Below are 10,824 nucleotides of genomic sequence, written 5' to 3'. Positions count from 1 at the left end.
CCCCCCCCCCTCGGCACGGGACGACTCGGCCGACTCTCCCTCTCCGCCCTCCCAACAGTCTCGATGTCGTCCTCCTCATCTCCATTCTGCTTCCCCGTGGATCTCCACGGCAGCGCGCGGAGTCAGCGGCTCCCTCGTCGCCACGTGCTGCCGCCGTCTCCGCTTGTCCTGGGGTGGATGGCGAAGTGCGCCCGTGACGCGCGCCCACGATTCCAGCACCAACAACAATCTCAGGGGCGCACGCACACGTTCACACTTCTAACATTTGAATTTGCTTACGATAAACTCACGACTATTAATGGGTTGAGAGTTCAAGGCGTAGGCTTTTGCCACCAATATCCATAATAGAGATTGAGAGCGTAGCTCAAGTCTGATAATCTTCTCGAACGCAATGACGTGCGCGTCACAACCCGCGCTAATTGCGAATTCGTTTGCGTTCACCAGACGATGGCATCAGCGTCTCGTGATTCAACTCCAGCCTGTGACTTGTGCGCGTGGGACTCGAACCCTCTCCACAGCTGCTCCCCCCGGATCCCCTTCCCCGCGCCGTCACACACACACACACTGTCACACACACACACCTTCACACACACACACCTTCACACACACACACCGTCACACACACACACCGTCACACACACACCGTCATACACACACACACCGTCACACACACACACACCGTCATACACACACACACTGTCACACACACACACCGTCTCCCACACACACACACCCACACACCGTCACACACACACACACACACCGTCACACACACACAACAACAACAACCGCCATTCGCCACTAAGTGGCGGTGACGTCACCACGACGCTTGTGCCAGGCCATGTGCACCTTGAGGCCACGTGGAGTGTCGAACGCCCGCTGGCAGGAGGTCACGGGGCAGACCCAGGTGCCACGGGTCGACTGACTGAGATGACTGGCTGATGCACCACCTGTGCCCCCTACTGTGCCAACTTGCTGTGCTTTAGCCACCAGGCGCTCCGCTCGTTGTTCTGAGCGTCGCTCCTCCGCCCTCCGTTGTTGTTGGAGGGCGACTACCTCCAACTGCCCAGTAGCGTCCTTCACGAGCCTCCTCTACAGAGGCCGATCTTGACACCGCTGGTACCAGTCATCGGCAAGTCCACTCAGCTCCACGTCCTCCTGTACCACATCACTCCATCTCTTCTCTAGCCCGTGCCGCGCCCGCTTAGCCCCCTCAATCCGGCCGAACAAAAGCTGTTTCGGCATGCGGTGGCTGGGCATGCGGGCTACATGACCCAGCCATCGCAGCCTTCCCCGCCGGAGGAGCTCACCGATGGGGCCTTGCCCAGATCTTTCAAGGATTTGTGAGCTCCTCACACAATCCAGTCTGGTTAAACACAGGATGGATCGTAGGCAGGCCAGCCTAAATGTTTCTAACCGGCGAAGATGTTCCATTAGGGGGGTTCACGTTTCGCAAGCGTAGAGAAGGGAGGGAATGACCGTGGCCGAGAAGACCTGAAGCTTAGTGCGGAGCGAAAGACCAGGTAGCTTCCACACAGCGTTACGCAACCGATCAAAAAGATATTGCCGCTCGACTGATTCGGAGTGAGACCTCTGCTGTTAAACTGGAGCCGGTCATAAGCACACTGCCCAGGTATGGGAAACTCTCCACTCTCTCCACAACTGCCCCATCACCGATTGGGAGTTGTGGGGGTGGAGTGTCCGATGGTACAAAATACTCAGGCAGGTGCTTAGTTCTGGTGGGGCTGATGGTAAGGCCCCACCTCTTAGTGGCACGCTCCAGTCTCAGCAGCAGCGTCTCCAACACACACCGTCACACACACACACCGTCACACACACACACACGCCGTCACACACACACACCGTCACACACACACACGCCGTCATACACACACACCGTCACACACACACACGCCTTCACACACACACACACACGCCGTCACACACACACACCGTCACACACACACACCGTTACACACACCGTCACATACACACACCGTCACACACACACCGTCACACACACACGCCTTCACACACACGCACCGTCACACACACACACACACCGTCACACACACACGCCGTCACACACACACACCGTCACACACACACACACCGTCACACACACACACCGTCACACACACACACCGTCACACACACACACACCGTCACACACACACACCGTCACACACTTCACACACGCGGTGGCACCTCGTCACGTCCACACACCACGATCCTATTATTGTCATTAGTGAAAGCGCCTTCACCAAGCAAGAGGCTGAACAAGTCAATGCGTTGTTCATACAGCGGGGGGTGATGAGGTGAGTTGATGAGAAGGTTGGTAGGTGGTACGTGAATGGGATGATGGTGATGGTGCGTAAAGTAAATCGATGAAAGTGACAATGTGTGGTTCATGATGAGTGTGATGGGTTGCTAGCGAAGTTGATGTTAATGATGGGGCAAGGCAGAGTGTTTTAAGAACGAAACATGGACAGTGATGCTGATTTACGTGTCGGGGGAAGTTTGTTCCAGGATAAGAGGGGGGGGGGGGGGGTGCAGAAGCGAGACAGAACGAACGGAATGGTGATTGGGCACAAGGGGGAGAGGGGGCAGAGACAGCCGGGATTGTGAACGCAGGGGGCGAGGAGGAGTGTTCGGAACGTGGGAAGTCGACGAGACGCATTGGGGCCCGAACCGTGGATCGAGTTGTCAACTCGAGTGAGGAACTTGAACAGGCGACGTGAACCCAGTGCGCCTAGATAAGGAGAGTTGTTGTGTGGGACTGCTAAGGAAGATTGAAGATGATCCGGGCAGCAAAGACAAAGATCTCCCTCGTAGCCTTAACTAGACTGTTGGGGCAAGTGATGTTAGCGAGCAGCACCTATGAAGGCCGGCACGGCCCACGAGGGATAGGTGGCCAGCACCACGCCCGGTCGCCTTTGTCTCCCCTGTGGCGATGTTTAGACACCGCACCAGGTACTCGTTTGAGGCTGAATCGATAAAGGGGAGGCCCAAGACCGGTTCAGATAATCGTCTACTGGTGTTTGCCGTGAGCGGGAGAAGGGTTCTTAGCGCGGTGCGCCAACCTCTCCCAGACACACCACCAACATTCTACCCATCGCATTTCAATTCTCAACCTTATCGGTCACAACACATGCGCTCCCAGGAGGCCATGTGACTGATGGGATGTGTTAAAAAAAGGCCATCGCGTATTAGGTGACGGAACAGATGTGGGAAGGCGGCGACATTTTAGGCCAGCACACTAATGTGGAAACATTGGCAGACCTCAAGCTCAGCAGTGTCACAAGTTTGAAAAATAAGAAGAGGCTTTACTCATTTCTGGCAATAAGGCAGGAGTTGTGTCCAAATGTTCAAACACCAAACAGAAACCTTTTACCGGGAATCAAGTCTGCAATAACCAGACGCGTTACTTGTGGTGAACATGCAAAACAAACACGTGCTTCGTGTGGTTCTTGCAGACGTGATTCCTTGTAGAAGGTTTCTATCTGGCGGTTGAACATCTTGACGACACCTGTGTTATTGCCAGATAGGGTAAAACCTCTTCTTATTCTTTCAGACTTTTGTAGTGAGATCACTTTAGAGACACACTAATTCAGGAGGCAACACGTTCATTCTACGACCACCACGGGGTAACTACATAACCGGTAACCACAATGGGGTAACTACATAACCGGTAACCACAAAGGGGTAACTACATAACCGGTAACCACCACGGGGTAACTACATAACTGGTAACCACCACGGGGTAACTACATAACCGGTAACCACCACGGGGTAACTATATAAACGGGTCAGGTACACTGCCTGACCCACGATGCCGAGCACGAAGAGCGGAGACCGAGGAGAAGACGCAGCACGACGAGTTCCATTCCAGCAGACAGCCCCGATGGGACCCCGGGACCTCCCTTTTATACCCCCCAGCGTGGCCTGGCTCTGCCCTCGGCCACGCCCCCTTCTGGAACTCCCCAGAAGATTCTGGGCCATACACCACGTGTCCCTCCTGTCACCTTTGGTCCACGTCCTTACCATGTCCTGTCACGTGCCCTTGCCAGCCAACCAGGCTGCTCCGTCCTCAGATGCCCCCGCTCTGCCAGCCACCAGAACCGTGCCCCCTAGGGGGCTCTTCATGACATCGTTGTACTCTGCTGCCAGAGAGGGCCACTACTCACACAACTCCTCCCTCTCTGTCGGTAGATGGCGCTAGGCGTCGTAGTGACCCATAATGTCACGACATTCATTCCAGATTTGAAGCTTTCGTGACTGCAAGGTTTCATACTTTGTTTTTTTTCGGTAAAGTCATGTAGGTAAAATGAAAATTAAATAAAACAATTAAATCACGACGTTTCGGAGGCAGCGATCTTGCTGTGACTGTTCCACCTGATACTGGCCCGGCACTTGTGAGACGAGGTCCTTTTTCAGTTTTCATGTATTAGGTGTCACCCTGTGAGCCATGCGGCTCTTGACTCGGGTGCAACCGCAACAAAACAAAAACATGAACAAGAAACATCTTAAAGTGACTACGCGCAACAGAGAAATCCTGGAAAAAAACAGCAAAAGTCTTCCGGAAAAAACACCGCATTTCAACGCTGTGTGCAAAATTCCCAGTGGGATGCAAGTCAAACAATAACAACCATAAGACAATGTAGGTTAAAGTTATCAGGCTAACTCTGCACTACAACAAACAAACATGGCTAAACCAAAACGTTTTCAAACTCACCAAAATAAATCTATAAAAACAATGTAACAGTGATCATAGGAAGTGTCTCTGATGTAGGTCTGTCAATTTCAATATCTGAGCGCTTGTTTGTTTGCATGTTCACCACCAGGACTGTGCGTGGTCGATGCAGACTTGATTCCTTGCAAGAAGATTTCTATTTGGTGTTGGGACATCTTTACAGGCCCCTGTTTTATTTCCAGAAAGGGTAAAACCTCCTCTCTTATTTAGTTCATATTTTGAGGTGGGGAGGAGGGGGGGAGGTGTGGGGGGGAGGAGGGGAGGAGGGGGGAAGAGGGGGAAGGAGGTGGAGAGGAGGGGGGAGAAGGGGGGGAGGAGGGAGAAGGGGGGGTAGAAGGGGAGGAGGGGCCAGCAGAGGGGGAGGAGCAGGAACGTGACGTCACTGCGAAACGAAAGCTGCGACACTTTGCGAATAATCGATATATCGATCCAACAGTTTACCGATTCCACAGTTTACCGATTCCCGCATTCCCGTGTTGGCGATGCGTACGGTAGGGAATCGATTCCCGGGACGATTCCTCGGTTGGATTCGACAGTGGAAGCCGGATGTTGATTTTAACGACAAAGCTCCCCTCCCTCCTCCAATGCACGAAGGCCCAATCGATGCGTGGGGGTTCTTTGACCATACTTCACCACACTTCACCACCACCACCATTGGGTCAGGACGTGTTAGGTGAAGGTGAGGAGGGTCAAGACCGCTTCAAGTGTCACTCGCCGCCGATGTTGGCCGCGGGCCTTAGCGCAGTGCGCTAACCAAAGCGCCACCGCTCCCAGCGTTCTCACGGGCCCGGAGCCGCTGTTAACGTTGCGTGGTGGGTAGGTGGTGGTGGTGGTGGGGTGGTGGTGGTGGGTAGGTGGTGGTGGTGGGTAGGTGGTGGTGGTGGGTAGGTGGTGGTGGGGTGGGGGTTGGGGTGGTGGTGGTGGGTTGGTGGTGGGGGTTGGGGTGGTGGTGGTGGGTTGGTGGTGGGTAGGTGGTGGTGGTCCGAATCGTGGCCAGGTGTGGATTTCTGCACCTCGACGGATTTGTTGGTGGTGCTGTGAGAGCTCTTCATCCAGCAGTGGATCGATGATGGCCGGTGACGGCGATGGTGGTGGTGACAATGGTGATGGTGGTGGTGACAATGCTGGTGGTGGCGATGGTGGTGGTGGTGGTGACGATGATGGTGCTGCTGGTGGTGGTGGTGGTGTCGTGTCGGCCCCGCGCCGCGTCACCGTCTCATTCGCCACCAAGATGGCGATGCTGAGGGCCCTGGACGGGAACCCCAACCAGTCGCGTGTGGCTGCAGACTTCGGGGTGTCGCGGAGCGTGGTCAACAGGACCCTCAAGGTGATGTTGTTATTGATGTTCATGATGTTGTTGATGTATAAGTCCATCTCGGAAAGTAGCAGCAGCAGAAGCGGCGTTCATCAACTGGGGTTGCTTTTTGAGAATTTGCCGGTACCTTGCGTGACAAACAAGAAGAAGAAGCGGCGTCTACCACGTACGGTGTTTACCCCGCGCGGTGTTTACCACGCGCGGTGTCTACCACGCGCGGTGTTTACCCCGTACGTGCAGCAGCAGCAAACCAACCAAAGTGTTTCTACAAACTCGGAAACGCCGGGAGATGTCGTGCTGCACTGGTTGGCATGGCAGGTCACGTGTGGTGGGGTGAAGTGGTGGGCACCCCCCACCACACACACCCCCACCACAGCCCCCCCCCACACACCCCACACACACCCCCACACACCCCCCCACACACTCCCCCACACACCCCCCCACACACTCCCCCACACACCCCCCACACACCCCCCCCCCTACACTTCCAAGACGTCTGGTCGTGACACGGAAGAGTAGACCAAACCCCGCCAGGGCCAACTCGAGTGGGCGTGGAGACCCTTCCACAGGCAGTGTCGTGAACAGTTTCAGTGCTGCACCTTCACGTGACAAACCCCTCACTAATTGGCTGCGTCGGGTGGTGGCGGGTTTAACGACACATCGTTAAGTGATCCACCCCCCCCCCCCCCCCCAAAAAAAAACCCACAAAGTCCTCTATTACAGACCACATCCTTGTTTTTTAATTGTGACACGTGGGCAAATGAATCACGTGGTGACCTCGGGGCGCCGTGCGGTTTGCTCGCAAGAGCCAATTGGTGCGTTACTTAACACCGCATTGGAAACGGTTACCGGTAGCCGCCTTTCATAGCCGGAATTCGAGTCTGAAAACGGTTACCGGTTCACAACGCGAATTCAGAGTCATCCCAGCGATTGTGCGTTTTGTGTTTTCGTCCCATTCGTTTCGTTGTGGATCATGTTTCTCGAACACGTTGTTTGGTCGATGGCACGGAGTAGAGAGCACGTGCAAATTAGGGACTCGTTTGAAACGTGTTCAGAAGGGTCAGTGGGCTTGTATTGGCGCTTGTGGAGCGAGTGGCAGCCAAGGAACGTGTCCTGGAGGAGAGCCGGAGCGATGAGATCGGCACATTTAGTTACTCACGCGATCTAGCCCAGAAAAAAAAACTTATGGATGACATTGGTCGCGAAAGCCTACTACAGTAAAACCTTGGATTGCGAGTAACTTGGTCTGCGAGTGTTTTGCAAGACGAGCAAAAGTTGTAAATAAATATTAATTTGATAAACGAGCGAGGGTCTTGCAATACGAGTAGTACGTATACACTTTGTCTGCCGAGCGTCACGTGATCACAACTGATGTACGAGTGCTTTGATATAGGAGTGCTCTGGATTACAAACACGTTTCCGGAACGAATGATGCTCGCAATGCAAGGTTTTACTGTACGTGTTAAACAGATCGGCTTGTGTGCCGGTTCTGGGTGGATATCGCATGGCAAATTTGTGGGAGATGGCAGCGGCTTAGGGAGCCCTTCATCCAGCAGTGGATATGACCATGGCTTGCGATGATGTTGCAGTCGGCCGAGCTGCTGTAGCGTTCTAGAATGTCGCGCTGTCTCCCCGTTTTCCAGAACCGAGAGGAGATTTTACGCCGGTCATCGTCCTACAATTCCGACCGCAAGCGAAAGCGCAACTGCAAGGAGGCGGCTATCGACGAGGCTCTCTTCGTCTGGTTCCAGCACAAGTTGGCCCTAGGCGCTCGCCTCAGCGGGCCCGTCATGAAGGAGAAGGCTCGCCAGCTCGCGGCTGAGCTTGGCCGAGAGTTCGAGCCGTCCGACGGCTGGTTCAATCGGTTCAAAGCGCGGCACAGCATCGCGTTGAGACGGGATCGCGCGGAGACACCGCAGCTGCGGCAGCGGCGGCCACAGCATGCCGTGCTGGAATCGGCTGAGCAGCGGCGAGCGAGCGTCCTGCGGGAGCTGCTGCAGCAGTTCCCGCCCGACGACGTCTTCGCCGCCGACGAAACGGCGCTCTTTCCCCGCGGATTCGTCGATCGAGGGCTCGCGACGATGGCCGAGGCCCCCCACGGCCGTAAGAAGGCGAAGGAGCGAGTCACGGTCCTGGAGTGCGTCAACGCGTCGCGCAGCGAGAAGCGGCCTCTCGTGGTGCTCGGGAAGTCGGAGAAACGGAGAAACGCCTCGAACGACCTGAGCCAGCTGCCCGCGCTTTACCGCAGCTCTGCCAGTGCCTGGATGACTGCGGCCGTCTTGGACGAGCACCTGCTGAGCTGGGACGGGGAGCTGCGGCACAGCAACCGCAAGATCGCCCTCTTGCTCGACAGCGGCTCTCTCCGTCAGACCGATATCCAGCTGACCAACATCAAGTTGGTCTTCCTCCTTCCACCACCACCACCACCAAACCTCGCGGTCCACGTTCGCCCAGCAGGCCCAGGGGTCGGCGGTGAGCCGACGGGCGACTCGCACGACGTCCCGGTGCCCAACGTCCCGATCGCTGAAGAGCTCAGAGAGTACGATGACACTGACGTGCAGTCGTCGGAGGAGTTTTGTGATGCTGAGCACTTGGCCGCTGCGTGTGCAGGCAAGGAACCAAAGTGTGAATGGGATGAGCAGCCAGATGCTGGCGAGGACGATAATGGTGATGATGCTGATGATGATGATAAGGATGAAGCTCTGCCCCTGCCCTCAAACGCAGAGACTCAGAACGCCCTGAGCATCTTGCGTCGATTCATGCTCCATCGCGGACTCACTTCCAGTGACAGTTTTGCCGCAATTGAATTGGAATTCACCCGTGCAATTTCCAGTAGTAACGCGCAATCGCAGTCGGGTGGTTTTTCTAAAAGGTAAGCATTCCATTTTTAGATAAATGGAGTTTCCACCAATCATGATTTTTTTCTAGAGCTTTCTACGCCACGGTGCATCACCAGTGCTTTACACGTGATAAGCGACTTGCATCACGTCTCAACAATGTTTTTGAAAGGATACCCGCAGTGGCAGCTGTTACCTGTGGGCATAAGGTGACTCAGCACCTGGCCTGAAAAGCGGGTATTGGTCTGCCATTAGGGGGGCGATGTTGCGATACGTAATCCCAACCGAGTAATCTGCGGGTAATTTTTTAATTTGGAAAATTCGGACCGCGACACGAGCACAACAATGGCCGACTCGCTTTGAATGACGCGATGGGATCGTGGGCGTCTACTGTAAAGCAGGCGGCACGTGTTGTTACGGTTAATACGCCCGCAATAATAACCAGGCTGGCCTGCAGGATTCCAACCGTGAACCTCTGCAGCAAGCGGCGTAGGCACTGCCACTGGGCGTCGTCAGGAGATGGAGCGATGAAATGAGCATCCTGCACGTGGCAGGTGGATCAACTCATGGCAGGATCGCGGGAGGCAGCGGCGGCGGAACGGCCGGGCTGATGTTGCCTCCCATCGTTCATCATTTCTTGCGAAATCCTCATTAATGCGACTTCAAACATTGCGTACGGATTTTGGTTGTAGAAAATTGATGTCAATTAAAGAAGCCAGGTCAAGTGAATCGTACTGCTCGTGAGTTGTGCCTCCTCTCTTTATTCTCTGGTGGCACAGTGGTAACACTCAAGACTCGGGGCACCTCTCTCTGTGGAGTTCGTGCGTGTGGGGTTTGCTCTGGATGATACTGGTATCGGTCAAAACATCCGAATGTTGAAATGTGATCTGAAAATAAATTGGGAATAGACACACGGAGCAGCGCCACGCCGCAGCTCACAACGCCACAACCACCACACTGCAGGTCACAACACCACAACCACCACACCACAACCACCACAACACCACAACACCACACCCACCACACTGCAGGTCACAACACCACAACCACCACACCACAACCACTACAACCATCACACCGCAGGTCACAACACCACACCCACCACACTGCAGGCCACAACACCACAACCACCACACTGCAGGCCACAACACCACAACCACCACACTGCAGGTCACAACACCACAACCACCACACCACAACACCACAACCACCACACTGCCGGTCACAACACCACAACCACCACACTGCCGGTCACAACACCACAACACCACAACCACCACAACACCACAACCACCACACTGCTGGTCACAACGTCTCTCTGCTTCTTCCCTCGCATTGCTCCACTTTTGAATTCCCTCCCTTCGCGTCTCTTGCCATCTCCTCCTCCCATCCCCTCCCTTCGATTCAAGAGTAACATCAACTCTTGATCTATTACATCTGTGACAATGCTGTTTATTGCTGACCGCTTGATGTTTGGCGGCTCTGCTGCACGTGACCGGTGGTGCGGCACCGTCCAGGCAGTAGGGCGGGAGGGGGGGGGGGGGACAGGCGGGGTTGGTGGATCACACGCGGACCCGTGAGACTCCCTCCTGCACGTGGGCGCTAAGGTCACCGTCCTCCAGCTTGCCAGGGTGTACAACAAGCGGGGTTCATTTCTACCTGTACGGGGAATGTTACGCTGTCGCACGCGTGGATTGTTTCCACTCTCCAGGTACTCTACAAATGAACCACGATACCTCGCTGATCTTGTCAAGGAGCATGAACCATCACGCGGTCATCCTCGCAGCAGCGGCTTTTGGCTATTGCCTTCGAACAAAGACGGTGGTCGCCGCATCGCGCGCTTTTGCGGCCGTCTGGAACGCTCTTCCTTCCAAAACTCGGAAGCCACTGAGAGCCGTGCACTTATAAATCATCGCCCA

The 10,824-nt window shown here is 55.0% G+C and overlaps 1 long non-coding RNA gene across 1 annotated transcript in view; it reads left to right on the top strand.

Moving 5' to 3' along the window:
* The first annotated feature begins 1,017 nt into the window (after positions 1–1,017).
* LOC142930562 (uncharacterized) overlaps positions 1,018–10,824 on the top strand; it is a 29,584-nt gene continuing 19,777 nt past the window's right edge. Inside the window, exon 1 of the long non-coding RNA XR_012946523.1 lies at positions 1,018–1,633. This is a non-coding gene — a long non-coding RNA (uncharacterized LOC142930562). The remainder of the gene's footprint in view (positions 1,634–10,824) is intronic.

This window comes from Petromyzon marinus, chromosome 41, assembly GCF_048934315.1.
Source record: "Petromyzon marinus isolate PM22_M1 ecotype Great Lakes invasive population chromosome 41, UKy_Petmar_22M1.pri1.0, whole genome shotgun sequence".
Taxonomy (NCBI): domain Eukaryota; kingdom Metazoa; phylum Chordata; class Hyperoartia; order Petromyzontiformes; family Petromyzontidae; genus Petromyzon; species Petromyzon marinus.
This window is presented reverse-complemented; position numbering and strand designations above follow the sequence as displayed.